Genomic DNA, 25,647 nt, shown 5'->3' with positions numbered 1-25,647 from the left:
GGTAAAGTGATTTGCCCATGGTCATGTAGCTAATTAATGGCTGAGCTAGGATTAGAATCCAGTTCTTTTTGACTTCCAGGCCAGGGATCTTTCAGTGCACTTGTGCTACCTTCCTTGGCCCCCCTAATCTCTTCTACAGCCCTAAGCAGGGCTCAGGAGTGTGAAGACTTACAATAAAAAGAGGAAGCAGAACAAAACATCCTCCCTGTCCTCTATCATCGGGCAGGGCCTGACTCCATGTTTAATGACCACGGTCATTTCGGCAGCAAAGCTATTACTGGTTTCAACTGCCCACCAACAAGTATGGCTTGCAAAGTGATTGCTATTTTCTATTGGATTCTTGGGGCAAAGATTTAGCTATTTCTCTTAGAGAGATAAATGCAAGATTAAAGATTAAACTTGAAAATTGCCAGAGGCTTGGTATATGTTTTTTTGGGTCATCAAAACCATTGGTATATAGGTGTAGACAGAGATTATCTGCCTTCAAATTCTGCTCAGGTGAGTGTCAACAAGTTGGTTGGTTGTATTTTGTACTCAGAGAAGACCAAAATAACATCACTATTTCGGGGGTGCAGGCTCTGGGAGCCCCCTTGAACTCTCCTTGAATCTTCCCACTTGATGAGGTATTTGCCTGAGGCCATTTCATTATGGGTAGGCCCAAATCTCTTGTTATTTAACCTAGCCTAGCCCTCCATTGTCCAGCTATTTTCCACCCTTGATCCTATAAAAATATCTATACCCAAATCCTTTACCCTTAAACTAGCCTAGTCCTCCATTGTCTGTCATCTCTAGGTAGCCTTCAGCTATTTCCCACCCTTAATCCCATTCTCTTGGTTACAAGTCTGGCCTCTAGTCACCCCAGTCCCATCAAGATCCTCCTTAGACTCCTCCCCAAGACACTGGCTAAACCCCTCCTCCCATCACTCCCAAACCACCCCTAGATTCCTCCCACAATCTTTCTGTATATAAGATCCATCTTGCCTCCATGAAAGTGCTCAGATCCAATCTAGCTCAGCTCAGATTCATATGGCCCGCTGGCATTAGTGTCACAAATGCTCAGGCTCCCTAAGTGTCTACCCAATATGGTGAAATCTTTGGCTGAAAGAAACCTTGAGTCAAATTCCGGCAGGACCTGGCACATTCAGTATTTTGGGGTCCCTAGCACCCCTAACCCCAACATATGGTTGCCTGAACCTCAACAACTATGGTGCAGTCAAGGTACAATTGTGCCTAACTTTGGCTAATCAGATCAACATGAGTTTGGAAGGCTCTACCACAAGACAAGCACACACATCAAGTTAGAAACCATGAGCCATAACCAGCTCACCATGGAACAAAATGCTTTTGTTCTTGATGGCATGCCTACTATATGCTAGATGCATGAAATTCAAAGAGAAAAACAAAATAGCTCCAGACTTCAGAGAGCTTATATTCTTCTTTGATGATGATATGATGATGAAACAATATTTTCTAGAAGTCTTCAAAAACCAAGATAGGCTCTAATCAGATCCAGAGATTACAAATGACAGATGATATATAAAAGTTCACAGGATTACAGAATTAAAATTAGAAGGGGACCCTAGAGATTTTGAATCAACTTCCTCATTTTATAGCAGAAGAAACTCAAACCAGAGAAGTAAATCACTCAATGTTACCCAAGTAGCAGAACTGGAATCTGAAAGGCAGTCCAGGGACTTGGAATACAGCATTATTTTCAGTGTTCATGCTGCCCCAACAGTTCAACATGGGAGAGAGCCAACATGGCAAAGTGGTAGGGGAGAGCTGATCTCAGAGTCAGGAAAACTCTGAGTTCAAATCCTGCCCACCTCTGACATATTGGCTAGATGTAGGAGTGTGCCCACAAATATTTAACTCTCCTTGAAAAATAAATCAAGTCCCAATTTGTAGCATTTGCTGATTTCCAAAGTATAAATGCTCACACTGAATATTTAGCAGTCTGGCTCCAACACACCTTAGTGTGTTATTCCTAGGCAGATCTCCATCTATCCATCTATCGGTGCCCTAGGCAACTTTTCTAAGACTTAAAATGGCAGAATTGCATTGGTAAAGGGAGTTATTGGAAGTTCCCTCAAAAGACAAATTTATGGATCAAAAACAAACAAAAACAGTTTGATGCTCCCCTTTGAAGAAAATCTGGTGTGAAGGAAAAGAGAAAGTTTTTAAAGAAGATATTATGACCTCAAGAGTGACATAAGAAAATATTCTGGATCCCCAGCTATTTTCTGAAAGTTTCAGACTATGGAGACGACAAACCGACAGAGCGCTGCTAGTTGCTAGGAAGCAATCAGGAAGATCTGAATGTGAAAGAGCTCCAAGTAAAACTCAAAGTCGACTCCCATCCCTGATATAAATGCTATTAGTCTGGAGACTCAGCCCTGATAAGGGCTAGCTAATTTCCCTGAACTGAAGATCAGCTACTGTTGTGTTTTGTTACAGTCCCCAGATTCCCCTGGGAACAGGAGAGGTGAAGCATTGTCGCTAGAAGGGTCACCACTCAATTTTACCACCTCTGTCGGCAGTAATGAGGCTCTCGTTTATTGACTTTCAATGGGAGGCCCATCTGTTTACCCAGGCTTTTCCTGAGGGGCCCTAGGATAGGGGCTTCAGTTTAAAGCCAGCCTGATGCCTAGAACAGGAGACCCTGTGCTATTCATGTGTTCTTGAGCTACACAATTCAGAAAGCAATCCAAGTGGTGTGAGCTTTGTTACCATTTACATTTTAACCTTAAAACACGACATTTGACAAAACTAGCATATTATTTCACTGCTTGTTTTTTTATATGAAGGCCATGATGGCCCTTCTACACAAAGCTGAATTTGGGAAAGGACACATATTTTCAATTGGATTCAAGGAGATTTAATATTTAGTCAATACCAGTATTCTAACCAGCACTGGACTAGGGGCTACCGGGAATACAAAGAAACATAAGGCATATCCTCTGCCCTCAAGAAGTTGATAATCTAGCTGGGAAGACAAAACACAGATTTAAGAAAGTTCAATTAGTGTTACTAGGAATTGTGGAAATAAGTCCTAAAATGACACTGTGTTGGCTAAGTTTGGAGATGAGATTTTTGAAGACACATCAGGTCAAGGAAGTTTTCATTAAAAATGAAGGTTAAACTAGCCCTTAAAATCACACACAGGATTAACACAGGCCAGAAGAGGGAACATTCAGAAGGGGCATAGAGTAAGAAAATAGTGTTTAAGTTACAGAATCAGAGTCGGGTTCAGTTTTGCCTAGATTAAGTCTTTTTTGTATTAACTAATGTTTTAAATCAGAGGTGATGTCATGCTTGTTCCAATGATGGGAGTGGTAATAAAAATTGTTGATAACAAAAACCTTTCTGTTTATTAAAGTAATTGGTGTGAAATCCTTATTGGGTCTAATTACTCAAAGAAAGGGAAGAGCGGGCAAGTTTAATACAGAAACTAAAGGCCAAAGAGAAGCTTAGAGTTTTTGTAAAGCAGGTAAGCCAACATTTCATGGGCACAGGGAACCCCAATGAGGAAACTCCCTTCACTCCTGCACATCAGCCACTCCTAGTTGTAGAGAGTCCCCTAGGACGCTCAGAGGTTAAGTAATTTATCTGGGATCACACAGTCACGGTCAGAGCTAGGGCTTGAACCCGGATCTTCCTGAAGATAAGGCCAGCTCTTTCTAGTCATTACTCCATGCTGCCCGTTGATAGATTATAGATAGCACAGTGTTTAGCACATAGTAGGCACTTAATAAATGTTTATCAATGGATTGATGGTGGCTAGGTCTTCCCTTCTTTGTGCTTCTGGCTAGCAAAAGTAAATCACAAAAGAAAATAGGTATACATTGAGAAACACATCCAAACCCTTCTGTAATATTCCTTGAAGTCTGGGAATTTGCTGAGAGGCTTAACAGGATTGATGGATGCCTGAAGTTCTTCACATTTTACAGAAGAATTAGATATAGCGGTTGCAATCAGATGGATGAAACCCTCAAAGTGAGGACCAGAAAGAAAGAAGGGGGGAAAATGATTTGAAAAGATGATGCTAAGGGAACAAAAGCCATCTGGGACTCATTTAGGAACAGGCTGAGGTTTATGATTTCTGCCATTGATTCAAAAAAGGGTGTAGAATGGTTTTATGTTCAGTTACAAGTGAAACTTAGTGGTTCTTTAGGTCCACTCAGTGATTCTGAAATCTGCTACTATCCCTGGGGGAAGCAAGATGGCAATGAGATAGAACAATAAAAAGTAATGTAGCAACAATGATAAAATTGCCAATGATAATAACAATCAGAATACCCTATATTTGGAAAGTACTGTACATAGCATCTTACACCTATGATCGAAACAAAACTTTATGAGGTCACCTGGAAAGGAGATATTCTCACCTTATTGGTTAAGAAATTGAAAATCAGCGTGCTGAACTGATTTTTTTTTTTTTGTTCAACCTGGAAGTACCACAACCATTCGTGGGCCGAATCCTCCTGCTGTTTGACATGGAAATTTTGACCTACTCCATTTCTAACCCGGGCTAGTTTGACAGTCAGAGTGTCCCACTCTTGGGGGTTCATCATGATGGATTTACTGTAGACAGACAGTTAGTTCAGCCCACTGAAGCTCAGAACTCCTGAACTCCAGTGATCCTCCAGCCACAGTCTTCCCAGTAGCAGAGATTACAGGCATGCACCACTATACCCAGCTGAAGTGATTTTTCTCAAGGTCACACAGCAAGTATTATATTAAAGACCAGAATCCAACCCAATGCTCTTTCTGTTATAGGATAACTCCTTTACATTCTGAAAGTGTATTTTTTAAAATTTTTATTTTATTTTTCATTTATGGAATAAAACAAGAATTTCCATAACATAGTACAGGGTGTTCCTGAAGTCTGGACACATGGGCAATTGATGGCAATGTGGAGTTATTGCATCGAGTTCACATGAATCTTGCGAAGTGCATCAACTTTTGCATCACAAATGATGGAAATCATATTGAAGATATTATTTGTTAATATTTCAATTAAATAAAAATTTCATTCATTTCATTTCTCAAAAATATGCATTTTTGCCTTATGTGTCCAGGTTTGAGGCACACCCTGTATAATAATAAGATTGATTGCATGTGAAACTGTAAATCTGTTATGTAAAACTTGCTATTCCTTTTAAATATATAATGAAAGTGTAAAATCCCATAAGAAAGATGTACCAAAAACAAGGTTTGCTACCCTATTTTGAATAATGCTCAGATACTTAAAACTGTGTTCTGGCTTTAATTTAGTGATTGTGGTATTACATTTCAAAGTCAGTTCTCCCCCTGGGTTTAGGCCCCTGAGCAAAAGACCATGACAAAAGGTTCATAAGGAAGTGCAATGTCCATTCTTAAACTCTTTCTAGAGAGGAACATAGTGGTATGATGGTTTTCAATCCAGGGTAGGGACAAGAAAACGTTAACTGCTAATGAGCTTTCCAAAGTGTTCTAGTCTATATGTCAATGCTGTCTATGTTTGCTTTTAAGGATTTTGTAACTGCAAGGACTATTATCCTTCATTCCTCTGGGAAATATAAATTAATTGATATTACTTCATATGGAAAATATGCCTGTATGCAAACTTTTATATAGAACTATATCCATAAATTAGGCCTTACCCGGATCTGTGTGTATTGGAAGTTTATTCCTCCTCCACAGTGGAATCTGTTAGTATTTATAGTTAGAATCGTGAGGGTAAGAGCCAAAGAATCTCCATAAGGCTTCTGATCCTTTTTTTTTTTTGAGAGAACAGCCTAAGTCTGACACTTGCCAGATCATTTCAGAGGCAGAACTCCCCAGGACGATTCATGCCCAATATCAATTGGCCAGTGTCATCTAAGCATTCTTTCTGATGCTTTCATCACTAAAACCAGCTGAATAGTTCTGTCTTTTCTGTCTTATCTATAATTTATAGATAAGCATCCATGGAAGCCCAGATAAGCTCCTTACCCTTGATAAGAACCTCCACATCTCCCTTGTTAGCAAATCTTGAGTAAATTCCAATGGCATATAATCCCATACTCTCAGTTCCCCTTAACAACTTTTCTGCTCAAAGAACCCAAATTTTAGATCTGGAAGCAGAGGGAGTAGATAACACTTTGCTCTCTACCAATCACCATCCTAGAACCCTCCAAAAAGGAGGGTGTACCTCTAACTCACAGCCAAGATGAGACTTTTTCTATACGATAAGGCAATGCTAGGAGGCCATCTTCAATGCTATCTGTAATGTCCCAATCTAAAGAACGGCTACAGAATAAATCCCAACCTGAATCTCCATCTGTATGTAAAGAATACCCTTGAATAAATCTCTTTTATAGTCATATGGAACACTCATGGGTTTCCTTTTCCCTTCCTTAGTGGGGCTGCAGAGTTATCACAAAATCACTCATTTGTTGAAGCATCTGATGACAAACAAAGGAATTGAAATGGGCATGGAAAACTGATTTAGCTTCTTTTCTCATTTTCCTTGAATTCAAAGGGGTTATTCCAATTCCTATAGTTAGTGGTCATAATTCATCCATTAAGTTAGCTTATTCTTTATGAATCTCTTGTTCTTTTACATATCTTTGTGGAACCTATGAACTCCTTGGAAGAATTGGGTAAATGTCCTTTAGTGGCCAGAAGACTACTATTACTCTCTCAGTAAAATGCTTGCAACCTTTAAATCATATACCAAAACTAGCAGTGTAGAGAGATTGATCAAAGGAGCATTCCTGAAGGAGGCAGTGTGATCCATTGTAAAGATCATGAGCTCTGTAGTTAGAGAACCCAAGGCCAAATCCTACATCTATAACATATTATATGACCTTGGACAAGCTACTCATCCTCATTTGTAAAATTAGAAAATTGGACTAGAAGGCCTCCAAGGCCTCCTTTTGCTTGTAATCTATAATCAACTTGATGAGTTTAAATGAGGTTGGGCTTTGTTCGACATTTTTGAGAGTACCCTAATATGAAAGATGTGGATACGATCTATTGACCAGTCACTGAGAAGACTGCAGACATCTCCTGAGTAAGTCTCAGTGACCTGGGATGTTTTCTAAGATTAAGTGGTTGACTGGTACTTTTGAGTGGCAGACATTGTACAGAAGCCACCCCATTTGTGCTGGTCTATAAAAGTGGGCTGACAAATTGTGTTGGTATTTTTTTTCTGTTTTGCCTTTTAACAGAAGTAGGCACAAACTAGGATTGTAGTGGGGGGAATGAATCGCTGTCCCTCCCCCTCCCCCCCACCCCATATCCATTAATGACTGCCTTGTGATGAAGTGCCTGGAAAACACATGCTTACAACCATACGACAGCTGGGGAGAGGGAAGCCATGTGGCCAAATGTCTCCCAGAATGGCAGCTTTTTGACCCAAGAATTTGCAGCACCAAGGATAATGGGAGTATATTAAGTATATGTGGATCCAGTTCTAGAAAAAACATGTCAGTTCCACATGCTTTCAGTCACCTGACTACCATGTTGAGGGGAACAATGTGGATGTGGTCTGAGAAACTTCCTGAACCTCAAGATTTCCTAGGCACCCTTATTCTGGAATCTAGTGAGAGAAGGGGGATTTTCTTGGTGGTACAAGTCTCAGATGTTGCCTCTAGGGAAATCCCAAATTAGAGAATTCTGGAATCTACCCCTCCATCAAGAAAAGGGTAGTTCCTGGGCAGAGTTACCACCTTAAAGAGAAAAAAGTTATTATTCAAGTGGCTCCCTTGAAGTTGGAAGTGTGGGAAGGAAGGAACCTGGACTTTTTACCCTGCTATTAGGGGACAGGGATAGGAAACGAACTTGTGATTTTACCGGTAAAGGGACTTCCCAAATGAGGAAACCCCCTCTATTAATACAGGTCTATACCTTCTTTGAAACTTATTTAGTCCTAGAAATTTGTCTAGAGCATTGAGAAGTTAAGTGACCTGCCCTGGATAACACAAGCAGGTTATATCAGAAACAGGACTTGAATTCAGGTCTTCCTGGTTCCAAGGCTAGCTCTGTATAAACTATAATACTGTCTCTTATTCTTCTATAATCATGAATATTTTGTAAGGCAAGAAGGATGCATTTAGTTCATTTGTATATATTTGTCTAATAACTTTATATGTATGTTATAAACATTCATATAATTATTTATTGTCTTTCCCTACCTGTTAGAATATAATTTTATTTTTGGTAGGGATTGTTTTCATTCTTTGTGCTTCCTCCCCACCCCCAACACCTTACACAGCACCTGACACATAGCAGGCATTGAATAAACATGTATTGATTAATAATTTTACGTAGTAGAAGGAGGACAGTGATATGGTTGCTAGAGTGACATAGGACACAGGTTACCAACTTCGCCCAACTACTTTCAGCATTGTTTCTGAGGTAATTGGCTTGGGATCAGACTGGTGACTAGAAGTATGATGAGCATTGAAAGGAATCTCTTCTCCAGAAATCTGCCCATCTCCTTTTGCTAAGTGTAATAGCCAAGATTATTTTCAGGGACTCAGATTAGCAACTAGGAGTAGGATGGAAGGTAAAAGAAATATTTTGAGTATGATTTTCTAACCATGATGAACTGAGAGAATCCAAGTGGATATAGAGAGGTTGAATTCAAAAGACAGGCTTAAAAGCCCAAAGGATGCCCCAGTTAACTGTCTGGTAGGGCTGGCCAGAGGTTGGCATCACAAAAGAACTGAAGTAATCCTGAGGGGAGATGTATTAGCAAAAAGGACGGAGAAGCCAGAAGACACAGTTCAGGGAAGATACCAACAGATGGCAACAGAGAACAGCTTAGAAATGAATCATAGACTAGATCAATTAAGCAGAAATACTCACAGAGAGAAGCATGACGACACTGGTGTACTAGAGAAAGTATCTCACAGCCCTATGACATCACCAGAAGACATTAAATCTCTGCAGGGAAACAAACAACGGTAACTCAGGCTCCTTGGAAACATGAATTGCCTTAGGCATGTGTTGTTCCTACATGGGAGCCCTTTCACACATATTCCACGCGAGTTTCCCCTCTTCCCTGCATTTGTGGCAACCTGTGGAAGTGTGTTTCCTTGTATATGAGAGAGAATTTTTTCTGTCATTTATTTTATTCTGTTTATTTAAATATCTTTTTCTTTGACTAGTAAATGAAAAACATTGGTGGGAGTTCTTAAATGATAATTGAGTGGATGCTGACTCACAATATGACCTAAAGCTGTAGGAACTTACAGAAGACCCATATGTGGGGGGGGGCAGGGGGGGGATTCTTGAGCACTACACACATATTAATTCAATTGTCTTCAAAATCTCAAATGGCCACAAACACGAAGGAACTCCCCAACTCTTCTTAGCAGATTTTTATAGCAATCCTAGTTTCCACATTCAAGTTCCCGCTAATCACCAATGTCTTATGTCAACACACTTGTATTTCGCAATAACCACACAAAAGGCGGTTCTAAGGGTGACTCATTTACTCTGTCACCTCTTAACAGTAATACTTACCACAGGGCCAGAAGAGGGATTAGCAACAAGGTCCCTTGTTTGGACCAAAAAAAAAAGACTCCCTTCTTGCCCCCCCAAAAACACTTGCTCTAATACACCTTTAAAGGCTTTCTTTGTACACAGAAGCTCAACCAAAAAAAAAAAGTCTAATTGGACTTCAGGCCCCTAGGGTGCAGCTTACAATGAAACTTTTCAAGAACTGAGGCTCATCTGTGTTTACCCCTCATAATTTACCTGAATTGCCAAGAATTACCACAAAGGAAGTAATTTCTTCTGTTTTAATAGTGTAAACAGTGAAGGTAGGAGGCATATGAACTATTATCTTCTAGATGTGTGTGAACAAATGTGTCAGACTATGAATTGTTAAAGAACAATCTGGTTTGGATTTATAATAAAAACCAGGCCACCAAACATTCACAGCTGCTTCCAGGGTGTATCAGTCAGTATAATGGACAAACTTGAGTTGAAGGTTGGGAGATGTTAGGACTTCTTTGTGACTATTAATCATATTTCTTTGTTAAGTTAGGCTGTTAGAATGTCAGGGGGAGCAGTTTTAAAGTATTTACAATTAATAAGAGAATTCAGAAGTAGAGCCATCTTGAAGAGGAATTAATAACTAGTCTGAAGAAGGGCCCAAGGAACACTGAGAAACCTGTGAAAAAAAAATGATGCCTGAAGAACTTTTATCTATATGGTGTGCTTACTTAGGCTTAACATATTAGGAATGGTACCAGGCATGGTTTGGGGCAAAACCATCTGCCCAAACTCGGCTTTAAACAAAACATATTTTCTTTGAATTCAAGGCCTTATTTCTTTTTAGAGGATAAACGTGAAAGAAGAAACATGGTCCCTTTAAAAGAAAACAAATACATCTGTGTTAGCTATTTGAAATTTCTTGGCTGGAACATACAATATTGGAAGGTGGAGTTATAAGGCAAGAAGGGGCAGCTAGGTGGGCGAGTGGATAGAGCACTGGTTCTGGAGTCAGGAAGACTCATCTTCCTGAGTTCAAATCTAGCCTCAGACACTTACTAGCTGTGTGACCCTGGGGAAGTCACTTAACCCTGTTTGCCTCAGTTTCCTCATCTGTAAAATAAACTGGAGAAAGAAATATCAAGCCACTCCAGTATCTTTGTCAAGAAAACCCCAAATGGGGTCATGAAGAGTGGACACAACTGAAAGCAATAAAGAATGATCTCATTTCTTATATCTTTTGGTTGGAGGTTCAAGAGATGATAGATTTAGAGCTGCAACAGACATTGGAGGTCATCTGGTCTCACCCCTTAATTTTACAGATCAGGAAACCAAGGCCTAAAATCAGCAAGTCACTGGCCCAAGGTCATACAGCAGCAGAACTCAGGACCTCTAAACCTGACTGCAATATTCCTGGGAACTGAAAATATTAAATAAAAGAAACCATGCTTTCCTCTTCTGGGGTTAGAAGGTTCCTGCGCCTCTTTCCCTAACCTAGTTTATTTGCAGTAACCACTGAGGGCAGACAGTCTGAACGTTCAGGCTGCCCCAGTCTCACAGCTCCAATACCAGTTCTTAAAAGCTCCTGAAACCTGTTAAACTGGAAAGAGGCTTTGCTAATCAGATACTATGTGGTTAGGTGAAAAACATCTTTGAAGATAAGGATCAGATATCTTGTGTACACAGGGGGAAGTGGGAAAACAAACACAGCAACCCGGCTGGTCCCAGCTTCACAGCAAGCTTTGGTTTTCAAACCACTGAGCTTCTTTGGCAGAGCTACCTGGAAGAGCAGGTAGTTGATTGGATATGAAAGAGAAGAGGGGAGGTCCCACAAGCATTAATGGATATTGCTCGTTTGGGATCCTTATGCTCAGCTCAGTATCTGAACCTGCTAGTTCCTTATATAATCACTCTTCTCCTTCCTAGGTGAAGAACAGCTTCCAAAGCCAGTTTTTGCTCACCCGGAATAGAAATGCCAAGCACAAAAACCATGTAGAAGGCGCCAAGAAACCAATATATCTAGGCATGGAAAAGTCATTAAGGAAAAATGAACGCAATGCTGAGGCTCAATCCTGGTATTTGCATGAGACTCTCCTCCTTGGTGGAAAGAACAATTTCTCCATGTCCTGAGCCTATGTGAGGAGGAGAGCTGGTGAGAGTTTGGGGGAGGAGACATCCTGGTCAAATCTCTCCACCAATGAAGAGAGTCTTCTGTAGAGGCAGAGCCTGAGAACAGACCAAGGGCTGCTGAATATTGAGTGCTGCCAGCAAACCCAACAAACTGAAGAGGAATTTTAGTCCCGGTTCTTGATTTTATAGAAGGGCATGTATGCATTGCCTTAAGGTGGTCATTTCAAATCAGCAAACACTTAGTAACTATTACAGGCGAGGTGCTGAGCTAGGCCCTGGAGGACCTACAAAAGTGAAAAATGATACAGACCCCCAGGATGGCATAGGGGAGAGCTATATATTGAGAAAAGGTAAACAGATGAGGAAACTGAGGCCCACAGTCAGTAAATCACTGGTCTAAGGTCGCACAGCAGCAGAACCAATAATTGAACCCAGGACCTCTAAGTTTAACAGCAACATTACTGGAAAATAAAAATATTAAATATAAGAATCCATTCCTTCTCTGTGTTTGTCTGAGCATATATGTATATGTATGTATATATGTGTGTATATACATATACATATATATGTATGTATGTATATACATGTATATGTGATGGGGTGCTTGGGTGCCTGTGCTTGGATCCCAGTTCCAAAATCACATCTTTCCCTAGCCTCAAAACACTGTCCCTAGTAGTTTCTCTCTAGCAAAACAGGACAGCATGCCTTAGCAAAACGTTTATTTCTCTTCCTGATATACTAGCTAGCTGCACTTATAAAATTTATTAGCTTGAACTAGCTGTGTACATGTTGAACTGGCCGTGTACTGGGTCATAGAGGTATTTACTACTCACTGACCTATCATGTGTGTGCTAGACCTAGACATATGTATACTCCCTTACATTTATCTTGTCTAACAAGACATTGATGGAAGCAACCTGGGTATTTCCCAGTCAGCCCTGACCATTAGTTGATTTAGTGATGTTTCAGGCCTAAAACCACACCTCCAAGTAGCCCCGCCTTGGGCTATTGCCCAGTGAACTCTGGGTAAAATGCCTGCACAGTAGATACTAAATGTTTATGTTCCTTTAAGAACTAACCACTCCTTAACCACTCTCTAATATCACCCCAAAATACCTAATTAACATATTTGGCACATGTTTTACTATAGAATATCCTATATAATCTATACCTGTATTCCCTTTTAGTTTGCAGGTTCCCTAGGAACTCTTGCCTGCTGAAAAGCCCAATAAATCTTTGCCACCTTGACTTAATGAATGCTTGAGTCTGTGAATTCATTCCAGATGGCCTCAAACCTCTCCAGTACTCTTATCCTTGAGGGGTACCCCACCTCAATGACCCTGTCTGGGAACTTCAGTCTTGGGGTTCCTGGACTTCATCCCTCCCTCAACACATGTATATATGTATGCATGTGTGTATGTGTGTGTGTGTGTATGTATATATATATATATATATATATATATATATACATGTAAGTATGTATAAACAAGGCACCATGAAAAATCCTAAGAAGGAGACTTCACTTTCATCTGAGGGGAGTCTTCCTGACTCCAGGCCCAACATTCTTATCCACTGTATCACCTAGTTGCCCCTTCTTGCCTTATAACTCCACCTTCCATCTTTCATGGAAGAAGATGATATTTGAACTGGCCATTGAAGAAAGAGAAGAATCTTAGCAGAGCAAAATAATGGCTAAATCTCCTCTGGCTATGGGGGATGGAAACTACTGACTGAGACTGGGAACAGCTGGTAATACAGTATTCCTGGGACCTCCAGTCTACCAGCTAAGTACATATCTAGCTGTTCAGTTATTTCAGTGTCTGACTCTTCATGACCCCATTTGGGGTTTTTTTGGAAAAGATACGGGAGTGGTTTGACATTTCTTTCACTAGCTTGTTTTACAGAAGAGGAACCGAGGCAAACAGGGTAAAGTGACTTGCCCAGGGTCACACAGCTAGTAACCGTCTAAGGGAGGATTTGAACTCAGGAGGATGAATCTTCCTGACTCCAGGCCCAATACTGTATCCACTGCATCACCTGACTCCACTAACAACAACAACAATAATAATAATAATATCCGATATCCAAGATATGTAGCAAATAAATATAAGACTGAGAGTTGTTAATCCAACAGGAAAGGCTGAAGAACATGAACAAATAGTTCTCAAAAGAAGGAATTGCAAAACTCTCCATGTCTATGATTGCCGTGCTGTAAATATAGGAAGCCCAGGGACATATGGGAAGACTTGTACGAATTGTCAGAAAGCGAAGTAAGCAGATTCAGGAAACGAACAAACATAACGTAAATGGGAAGAACAAAAATCACCACAAAAAAATTAAAACTGAAAATGGTATAATTATAATGTCCAAGCCTGGTCCTGAATAAAAGATTTCAGAATGCACCTCTCATTCTTTTTTGCAAAGGAGGGGGACTATGGATGTGAAACCCTGCTATATCAGACTTGACTAACCTCAGTTTTGCTGAACTACTGTGATTTTTTCCTTTTTTTTTTAAATCATTGCTTTTTAAAACATTAGGGGAAAGAGATGGACACATTGGGAAATGAAATGATTTTTTAAACAATATGAATAAAATATTTTAAAAAGAATTCTTGCCTAGCCAAAATTATGAAAGATGCCTCTATCCATTTTCCTACAATTAAAAAGAAATGCTGTGACCTTTTGTGTTTTGATCTTTTATCCATTTGGAACTCATTGAAGTATACACAGTAAGATTCTTGTCTGAACATTTTGGTTTTGTTTGTTTGTTTTTTGCCAAACTGCTTTCCAGTATTCTCAATAGTTCTTGACAAGTGGAAAATCAATCATTCCCCAGTTAGTTTATTTTCCTGAGTTTATCAAATATAGCACTACTGAGTTTAACTGTTTCTGATTCTTATAGTTTGCTCCTGTGACCTACTTTCCTCTTTTTTAACTAGTTCCAAAAAATCTTGATGACTACTATTCTATAGCATAGCTTGAGGTCTAAAACTGCTATGCCTTCTTTCACTTTTTACTTTTTAAAAATTTTTCTCTTGAGATTCTAACTATTTTTGTTCCTCTAAATGAATTTCATTATGACTTTGCTAGCTCTGGAAAGTACCTCCTTAAAAGTTTGATTGGTATAGCTGGCTCCCTCTCCTAGGTAAATTCCACAGGGAGAACACCAACAGAGCCAGGGTTTCTGTTGTTCAGTTTTATCCAACTCCTTGTGATCCCAGCTCATTTTACAGACAAAGAAACAGAAGCAAACAGGGTTAAGTGACTTGCCCTAGGTCACACGGCTAGTAAGTGTCTGAGGTCAGATTTGAACTCTGGAAAACAAGCACTCTGTCGCACCACTTGGCTCACTTAGGAACAAACATTTAAAGGTTTCCCCTCTAACCCGTTCTGGACTGTTATGTCTTTTACCTTTCCCCAGGTGAATTTCCTTTATTTTTAATTTTTTTTTTTTACCATAGCCTGGGGTTGTGGGAAGGGGAGATTAGACCGAGTGAATGCAATGAGGGAAACAGGGCAGGGTTTCATACAGTCAGATCCTGAAGTACAAGCCTTTAAAGTTGCTTGTGCTGGATGCATTTACAAAGGAAGAAAGCAAACATTTATTAAGTGGTTACTGTGTGCCAGGCACCGTGATAAGTGCCTTACAAATATTATCTCATCTGATACTCCCAACAATACTTCGAGGTCAGTGCCATTATTATCCTTTTTTTACCATTGGGGAAACTGAGGCAGATGGCAGTTAAGTGATTTGCTCAGGGTCACACAGCTAGTAAAAATCTGAGATTTGATTTGAATCCTGGTCTTCCTAACTGTAAGTTCAGCGTTCTATCCACTGTGCCACCTAGTTGCACTAGTCGTGGGCTAGAAATAGGAATGCTAACTGGAATTCAAGCATTCCCTATAGTTTCTGCCTTGTGCTATCCTGCTGTCTTCTGTCTTCTATATTCAAGCTTCATTAGTTTGGATTTTGCACATATCTGAGTTCTTTTGAAATTTTTATGCTGGCTCTTCAATAACACATTCTAGAATTTTGCTAGGAATCATCATCAATAACTCTATGCTTTTTCCTTCTTGGAAAAATCGCAAAAATGAAACAATTCCTACCCTCAAAAAGCCTACATTTGATTGGGGGAGAAATATAAGCAAAATAAATAAAAGGTGGTTTTTAGGGGGGTGGAAAATGGAAACTGAGGGAATCAGGAAAGGATTCATTCAGAAGATGATGATCGTTGTCTCAATGGAAACAAGGGATTACAGGAGGTGGAGGATTACAGGAGGACATTCCAGCAAAGGCACCAAAACAGGGATCCCCTGACCATTTCTGTGCTGAGCCACCGTAGGAGATTTTTTAATGATAAAGAACAGGGAAGGCATTGCAATACTGAAGAAAGGCAAGGGCTGCAGTCATGGTTCTCATCTCATCAAGAATCAATGATATCTAGGAGGCCAAATTTACCTATTTGAGTTAGGAACTCTAACTGAACTTGCTTAACTGTCTAAAGGAGGCAGCTAAAGGAGGCAGTGGCTAGAGTGCCAGACCCGGAGTCAGGAAGACTCATCTTCCTGAGTTCAAATCTGACCTCAAATACTTACTATGTGACCCTGGGAAAGTCATTTAACCCTGTTTGCCTCAGTTTCCTCATCTGTAAAATGAGTTGGAGAAGGAAACGCCAAACCACTCCAGTATCTTTGCCAAGAAAACCCCAAATGGGGTCATGAAGAGTCTTAAACGACCAAACAACAATAAAGCTTTGTGAAATTCATCCCTCTGTAGGTGACACTTGAAATTCTTGGGATATACGTCCAGTCATGGGACAGCTTGGCCTTCTCTTGCAAATTGAGTGAGGATGTTCTGAACTCACTTAAGCATTTCCTTAACAACTTACACCTTTTTTTCAACCCTTAACAGTTTGACAATCATCCCAACTTCCCTTTTCTTTTCTCAACAACCACTAGTCACAGATAACAAACCTTCTGCCCTTAATCTTTTAATTCATTTTCCTTAACTTTTTTTAACTTGTTTTACCAACTACATCTTCTTTATCTTCTTCCCAATCTTTTGTCTCCAGATTGATTTCTTCCTCTCATTGAATCCTTGTCTGGATCCATCCCTTCTCCTCTTGTTCTCCTTCAACCTTTTCTGAAGTTTTCCCCAAATTTTTCTCCCTCAGATTTACTCTGACCAACTTCAGACATCCAAGGCCCTCTAAATCACCTTCACCATTCATTTTTCTTTATTGAGTCGCTTCCTCTCTAGCCCTCAGTGCCTCACAACTTTCACCATCAGTACCCAGAAGCATAATATCACCAATTTCAAAGAATAATAATATACAGTCAATTTATATTAAGATGGTATCCTATTCTAGGCCTAACTCAGGCCAGTCTAGTAATCCAAGATTAGGACTGGAATGCGATAAAAAAAAACACAGGCAATCAATGGTAATAAAATTTATTTAAAATAAAGGAAAAAGATATGACTACTAAAAACAGATGCTGCTACCCTCTACCTCTGTATTGTTAGGGGACCCTGGGTCAGAAAGCTATCCCACAGAGTAGTGGAAACTCTGCCAAACTTCAGTAACACCACCTCCCATAGACTAAGCTTTTTAATTCTCTAGAAGAAAAACCAAAACATTTCCAAGAATGGCTTCATTTCTTCCTCTAAGGGAAAACATCCCAGTCTACATAATATAAAATCTATTCATAACGCATGTTACCCTTTGGTGTCAAGGCTCCAAAACTTCTCAGTTTGGAGCCCTCTTCTCAGAAGGGGACCTTCTGACAGTTGAAAGACCTTCATACATTTCTTATCTCAGAAAGAAGCCTAGAAAAAGCACTAGAGCACAAGAATGGCTTCATTTCTTCCTCTAAGGGAAAACATCCCAGTCTACATAATATAAAATCTATTCATAACGCATGTTACCCTTTGGTGTCAAGGCTCCAAAACTTCTCAGTTTGGAGCCCTCTTCTCAGAAGGGGACCTTCTGACAGTTGAAAGACCTTCATACATTTCTTATCTCAGAAAGAAGCCTAGAAAAAGCACTAGAGAAGAAGCGGCCTAGTACAAATAATGGAAAGGTTAAAATATAAAACATACACGTTGGTAACAATAAGAGAGAGTGGTCATATCTGAAATAGTTCATAGTGGGTCTCTTAATATTGAACAGCAACAATAAACAGCAGTTGGTGGGCTGTTGTCCTCCGTTCTCAAAGAGGACCAAAATGACTTCACTATGCTAGAGTCAAGTTTCAATGTGTCGGACTGTGGCTGATCAGACCAATACAGGCTCTGAATGCTCTTCCACAGATTGGGCACAAATAGTCCATGTGAACATTTGGGGTGGCTTTCTAAATTTGTGCATCCTGTGCTTCCTTTGAACTGTTTGAAAGAGGAGAAACACCAGGAACACCAGGACCACAGCATCGATAACAACACCTCCAATATGGACATTAATCCACATCAATTCATTTCATGGATTTCAGAATCACCAGTAGCAAGGTAGCTAATCCTCCTGGGTGCAACTCTTCCTAGGATCTGAGTTATTACTAATACTCATCCTACACTGCCACCTACTCAGTGTTCCCTAATCCACCAACCAAAACATCTTCCTATTTGTCAATCCCCATTAGGGAGGATGATACAAAATCAGGGACTACTCCCATCTTCCAAGAACAGAATGGAGACTCCTCCTCACCTTCATCCAGTGACTCAAAATGGCCACCAACACAGCTAAATGATCCTCTTTCATCTGTCCAGGACTGTATGGTGGTCTGACAGGGGAGGTACATAGCTATAGGCTAGAAGCATTCAGGTGGGGCTCTGTTCAAAAGGCAGAATGTAATTCTTTCTAAACTAGGTTAATCACTGGGAGTAGAGTGGGTAGCATAGTTCTAGTCTACCAAACCTATCTCTTAGAAATTTTGCTGTCTCTCTTGACGATCCCTATTGGAACACTGGCTGTACAGGAAATTCATCTTTATGGGGACAGTTACAGCTTAGATTTTAATTATAGTTATACATATACACATAAGATATAACTAAGCACTCTATATATCTATATCTATCTATCGATAGCTATCTATAGACACATATGTGTGTGTGTATGTATAAGTGTGTGTATATATGTACTCTGCAGCCAGAAAAGGTTGTGCTGCTTCCAATAGACCCACACCCTCACTAAGTGTTGTTCTAAAGGCTCATTGTGTTGCTTTTAACCTTCCCCTGCAACCTTCCAAGTTCCTTGGTGGTAAAAGCCTCACCCTCAACCCTCTGACTCCCCAGGGGAAGGAGTCACTCCCTAAGAAATTTTGCCAAACCTGAGAAACACCAGTTCCCCACAGGCTAGGCTTTTTATACCCCAAGTCTTCCAAGCCAACCAAATCTCAGCTTGCTTGGACCTTCCTAAAGGGAAAGCATGACAGTGTACATAAAATAAATGTTTTTCCTACCACAAATGGTTAGCAAACATTAAAATAAAAGTTCTGTTAGCTACAATATATGTGTGTATGTGTGTGTATATGTGTGTGTGTCTGTATGTATACACATACAGACACACACACATATATATGTATGTAAATATATACGCACATGTGTATGACTGTGTCTGTGTGTGTGTATATTTAAAGAAATTGAGCTCCAGTGAGATAGGCTTTGGAAAAGCAGTTGCCTCCTTAGAATAGGCTGACTCAGGATGGTAGCCTTTTAATTCAGGTTCATTGGTGGCATAAAATGAGACAAAAGGAGATTTTCTTAACCATAGCAGCTGAAGGATATTCGACAAGGATAGGCACTGAGGACAACCCAAGCTGATTTGGCTAAATGAAGCCCCCTTGTCTAAACAGACCATTATGATCATTGTGATCTATGAGCTAAGCTTTAGATAGCCCCTGACTTTTTACTTCTGATTGCTTTTGTACTCAGGCAACCAGGAAATGTCAGTAGCCTGAGCTTTTAGTCCCCTAAGTCAACCAAGTCTCAGGAATGATCCCAATAACTTTTAAGGAAAAACTATCCTGAATTGTATGGAAGCAGGGGGCAAGATATTATTCCTACAATGACAGATATGCAAATGTTACATTTTCCATTCGTTTATACCACCAGGTGCCAGTGACCTGGCTGCACATTGGTTTGTACTATATTTTAATATAAGCATTCTTTGCTCTGTTATTGATTTCAGGCCTCAAAATGCAGATGCAGGAGATATCAGACACATTATCCACTAGTACTATAAAGCATTTTGTATTTGTGTACTAGGAGTGATATTCTCTTAACAAAATAATTTTGTTTTCTACCTCTTGACTTCATTTAGAAAGGTCTAGAAGCCAAGATATGATTATTACTAACTGGGTAGGAATTATGATACAGTCTTATAGTGTTTGGTACTTATTATAATGCTTTTAAATCCATTATCCTATTGATCCTCACAATACACCCTGTATGTTGGGTAGGGCAGACAATATTCCCATTTTACAGATAGGAAACTGAGAGGGGACAATTCAATTACCAAAGTTTACCAAGAAAATTAATGGCATAGCTAGGACCCAGCAGTTAAATCTACTGATGTCTAGTCTGATGTCCTTTTCGTTTTTCTTTTTTTTTTTTTTTTTGAGTTGTGGCTCTTCCTATCTTGCTTAGGTTGGAGGAACAAGCAAATATGTTTGTGAGGTGCTGTGCCTAAGAGAAATCTGGACCTCTTAACAGATAAATGTTAGAAAATGAGTTCGTTTTTAGTGCCTCACTACCCCTATCTCCCCAGATGATTCTATCTTACCAATCCATCAAGGAAGTCTCTAAGAAAAATTATGTGAGTGATTATTACTCAATCATACAATATATGCATTACATGTGCTTTTCAACTTCTAGCAGAAGGGCCTTCTTTCTCTTCTGGGCCTTGAACATGATGCCAGGTTCGAAGCATTATGAATGGAGGTATTTAATTAAATAGCACACAAGAAAGAATTTCCCTATATATACAGGGGTACGTTGTCCCACAGATTACTACACCATCAGTGGTAGAAGGGACCACAAGAGACACATGGAGCCAGGGAACACACATGGAAACCCATATGCCTAGGTAACATTTGTGTCCAAGGCAATTCCTATCTTCTATGCCCAGGAATGTTAATATCTTCTGGTATTGTCATTGTGCTATTGGCTGCTCTTCCTGAGCTGGCATCTTCAGAGACTGCTTCGTTCTTTGGGGCATCTTCACTGTGTTCTTCCCTACTGCATCTATTGCCAGCTACTGTTTTTTAGCTGACATGGAGCCTCTCCCCAAAGAGCCCCTCCCCAAAGAGGGCTTATTATTTTTACCCATAGTCTCAGGGGCTATTACGGCTATGCCTAGCCATCAGCAGAAGCCCTCAGGCTTAAAGAAGATCTACCCTTCAATTGCTTTGTTCTGCCTTTCCTCTTAAGTTCTCAGTCCAAAGTCACATCTGAGTTACAGTTCATAATTTCTTTTAATTCCTATCTTACTTGTGGGCTGCTGGGCTGTTCCTCTTCAAAGCCTGAGTGAGACTTCACTCAGAAAAAAGTTACAAAGGAGAGCAGCAGGAGAAGATGCAGTTCTTCACCTATTATGGCTGCCATGCAAATCAACTAGGGAACAAGAATAAAAAATTCTGGGTAGAACTAGTAAAACTAGTGGCTGTTGCCATACTATGAAAAGCACTGTATAAATATTATTTATAAAGTAGCCTTCATTTGCCTCCCAAGACTCACAAAGCTCTGCAAAGCATACAAATTAGCCCTCAAGCCAGAATCATTGCCAACTCTCGCTCTAAAGAGTTATATGTGCGCAGTATTTGGTATCCGTTGATTGACCAAAGGAGCTAATTGTTTCACCAAAAAAGGAACTAGGGGGCAGCTAGGTTGCGCAGTGAGTAGAGCACTGGCCCTGGAGTCAGGAGGACCTGAGTTCAAATCCAGACTCAGACACTTGACACACTTACTAGCTGTGTGACCTTGGGCAAGTCACTTAACTCCAATTGCCCTGCTTTCCCCCCTACAAAAAATAAAAAGGAATTGGTCAAGCAGGGAAGATAACAGAAGACAAAATGAGTCAAAGTTTAGTGATTACTTGCAAATGACTTTTGTACTCTAAAAATTGCTGTGATTTTTAAGTTCATCCATCTTGATATTACTGTAGAAAACACCAAGCCAATGAGATATTGTTATAATAACTGAATGTACCACTAGAGCTTCTCATGATGATTTTTCCTTTATGCCATCATTTATTGATTAGAATCGAGTCTACGCCCTTGTTAATGTGCTCCCATAGCATATGGAATATTGGTTCTGAAGGAGACATTAGATTGTATACTGTGAAAGTATAATAAGGATAAGTCCGGGGTATAAATATTCTTAAACATATAAATATTTTTATACATGTCCTCAAAAACCCTTGGAGGGTGCTCCCAGGCCCCCACTCGGCCAATCTGAGAACTCACTTGACCTATTAAAAATAATGCTCACGGCATGCAGAGTCAGTGTTTTTCCCAAAGTTATAGTATACAGGGGCAGCTAGGTGGTACAGTGGGTAGAGCACCCAGCCCTGGAGTCAGGAGGATCTGAGTTCAAATCCAACCTCAGACATTTGATGTTTATTAGCTGTGTGACCCTGGACAAGTCCCTTAATCCCAATTGCCTCAAAAAAAAAATAAAGTTATGGTCTATAAATAGGTGATGACAGTTTTCAGAAATGGTTGGTTTAAGAGTTCTGTCTCCTTTGGAGATAAGTTCATTTGATACAAATTAGTAATAATCTTGATTTCTATGCAAATTCATAAAAGTTTACTTCTTTTTGAAATACAACAATAACTTTTTGGGGGAGGGGAGGGATGGGGAAAGTCCATACCTGTGACTTAATTGGCATGGAGAATTCCTATAGCCAAGCTAGGTGGTAAAGCAGACAGCTAGATGGTACAATGGATAGAAAGCTAAACCTAGAGTCAAGACCTGAATTCAAATTAGGCCTCTTATACTTATTGGTTGTATGACTCAAGGAAATCACTTTACCCATCTGCCTCAGTTTTCTCAACTATAAAGTGGTGATAATAATACCACCTACTTCAAAGGGTAGTGAAGATCAAAGGCGATATTTGTAAAGCACTTAGCAGAGGGCAGAGCACACAGTAGGTACTTAAGAAATGTTTGTTTTCCTTGCTTCCTGGTGATGAAACTTTCACTGTCAATACAGGTCAGCAAGTCTGAGTCTAAGTCTGTAGGAAGGAAGACAGTGTAGTAAGAATACTGATGTTTTAGTAGTTATCATTTTGTAGTGTAACTGTATTGAGTGTGACATAAGATAGTCTTAAAATTTGACAATATGTGCAACACACTGTGTTAGTATTTTTCAAGGGATTATTTGGCAGGAGAAAGGTTGTGGATTGCTTTCCCTAGGAACCAGAAGGCTGATGAATGAGTACTGGATTTAGAGTCAGGTGACTGGGTGTACCAGTAAGGCAATAAACACAACATCAGCGATAATTGTGAATATGCCTATGTAGTTCTGCATTGCAAAGCATAAGAGACTCTCCATAAAGAAGGTAAAAGAAGTATAACATTTATTCAGACACCAGAAAACCATATCCCATAACCAAATGTTCAGTTCCCACAGCTAGTCAGCCCACTTTATCATAACAGCAAGGAACTTAAAACACCATATAACAGCCTGGAGTCTCGCCATCCCCAAACCTCTCTGAACCACTGCTGGAGTCTTCCGCAAAACAAGCTCACAATACAGCTAAGTCAGCCTTTTCAGTTCTAATAATCATGAGAGTAATAATCATGAGAGTGGCCATTAGCAGCCTTTAGGAGCCATAACATCTCTCTTTCTCCCCCTCAGCATTTCCTGTGACATTTCCTGGCAGGAAGCTCCTCCCATCACATGTAACTTAGGCTTCCTGTGACATTAGCAGGTCACATGACCTATTAATGGGTGAGAAAGAGCTTCAAATCTAATTGCTACTACACTGGCTAAGTCATTAGTCCTCTCTGAGCTTCAATTTCCACACGTGAAAAATGAGAGGACTAGGTTTATTGTTGTTATTTTTTATTTTGGTTCTTTCAGTCATGTCCAACTCTTCATGATCGCATTTGGAGTTTTCATGGCAAAGATACTGGAATGGTTTGCCATTTCCTTCTGAAGCTCGTTTTGCAGATGAGGAAACTGAGGCAAACAGGATTAAGTGACCTGCCCAGGGTCATACAACTCATAAGTGTCTGAGGCCAGATTTGAACTCAAGAAGATGAGTCTTTCTGACTCCAGGCCCAGCAGTCTATCCACTGTGCCGCCTAGCTGCTCTAGGACTAGACTAGATGACCTTTAATGTGCCTTTCAATTCTAAACTGACTGTCTTCTCATCCTTTTAGATCTGCAGGGAGAACAATGCAAAACCAGAAGAAAGATGGGTTGAAATGGAGTAGGCCTGGAGACGAACAAAGAAGTTGAACCTATGAAGAGTCAACTGCCAGCGTCTTAGAGTAATCCATACGGTCTGGCAAAGACAGACTGAGAAAAGGTGGTACAGACTCAAAGGGTGAGCAATAATAACAGTGGGGCCAGCCTCCTCAGCCCTACCCAGGATTTAACTAGCTAAGCTTAAAGGAATCAGCAGCACAAAGGCAACAGGAAAAAGGAGGGGAAAATAGGTCTGCACTGGAGAGAGTTTGAAGAAGAATGGCCCTATAGTCCTCTTGGGGCAGAAGCCTTGGCTGAATCCAGCTGTTTTACTTACTACTTCAAGACTCGAGGGAAATGACCAGAAAAAAAGTCTGTTCCTTCCTCAGTTTATCCTGAAGATTAATAGAGACTGTAATGTTCTCTGATAACTACTTTATCCAAACAATTCTGATAGCCTGAATTTTGTCTCAAATATAAAGACTTCAGGGACACTAGAGATAAACATAAATTTAAATTGAGAAAGACGACCGAACCTCTGCCTACATGCTAACTTTTAGGACTTTTCCAGTCTGGGGGCTCTGGGTGATTGTGAGTGTACTTAAAACTTTTCATTTAGTATGAATGCCGTACAGGAAGGTACAACATAGGCCAGTGCAACCATTATATTGCCCCAGGCTTTTCAAAAAAATGAGCTGTAATTGTTGCAAATGAGTATGGCTGATTAAATCTTTTGAGACAAAGGGGACAAGGAGTGGTGAGGACTATCACTGGTCACTTGCATTGTCTGCAGTAAAACCCATATTCACTGGGGGCTTTTTTTTAAAGCACAAAAGCATTATCAAACCCGTACTACACTTATATGAAGCCAAATTTTGCTTCTTGGATGTGTTACTCTCATTTCTACCCTCCGGGGCTGAGCAGAAATCATTGGGCAACCTTCAAATCTTCAAGATACAATTTTTACAAATATTTTAATAAACTTGACAGGGTAAGTATAATTTTTACAAATATAACCGTATTCCACTAACAGTATTCCTGCAGCCAAAAATAAAAACTGGAGCATACATATGAGACACCAGACTGGCTGGAAGGAACACCAGCTGATCAAGCTACATACAGATCAAGGCAACAGGGACAAAGTTCTAACAAGAGAAGAAGGGAAGTAGCAGCATCTGGTGCAAAGAGCGCTGGTCTGGTACCCTCTTCTCTGATGACTGGTCAGATACCATGTCAGCTCTTCCACTTACTTGGGAGTAGCTTGGGTAAGCTACTGCCCCCTCTGGGCCTTAGTTTCTTTACCTGTAAAATAAGAAGGTTGAATCTCTAAGGTGCCTTCCAGGTCCATCATTCTACCACCTGCCATCCTTATGCTGCCGTGATAGAAATATCATTGTAGAATAGTGATTTTTATCCATTGATAAAAGAGGATATTTTAAACAAAACCGTGGGCATAAAAGCAGAGTTCTGGGCTTCAGAAACTCCTGGCGTACTGTATAGCCTTGGAGAAATTAACTGAACACTCTGAACATCTATTTCCTCATACGTAAAATGAGGATAATAATACTCCTACTAACTTCACAGAATTGTTGTAAGGAAAGTGCTATCAATCAACAACCATTTATTAAATGCCTATTAT

At 40.0% G+C, this 25,647-nt stretch overlaps 1 long non-coding RNA gene across 1 annotated transcript in view; it reads right to left on the bottom strand.

Annotated features, from left to right (window-relative positions):
• Positions 1–23,897: 23,897 nt before the first annotated feature.
• Positions 23,898–25,647, bottom strand: part of LOC118828786 — a 29,351-nt gene continuing 27,601 nt past the window's right edge. Inside the window, exon 5 of the long non-coding RNA XR_005008973.1 lies at positions 23,898–25,310. This is a non-coding gene — a long non-coding RNA (uncharacterized LOC118828786). The remainder of the gene's footprint in view (positions 25,311–25,647) is intronic.

The sequence above is a fragment of the Trichosurus vulpecula genome, chromosome 1, assembly GCF_011100635.1.
Source record: "Trichosurus vulpecula isolate mTriVul1 chromosome 1, mTriVul1.pri, whole genome shotgun sequence".
NCBI classification, from domain to species: domain Eukaryota; kingdom Metazoa; phylum Chordata; class Mammalia; order Diprotodontia; family Phalangeridae; genus Trichosurus; species Trichosurus vulpecula.
This window is presented reverse-complemented; position numbering and strand designations above follow the sequence as displayed.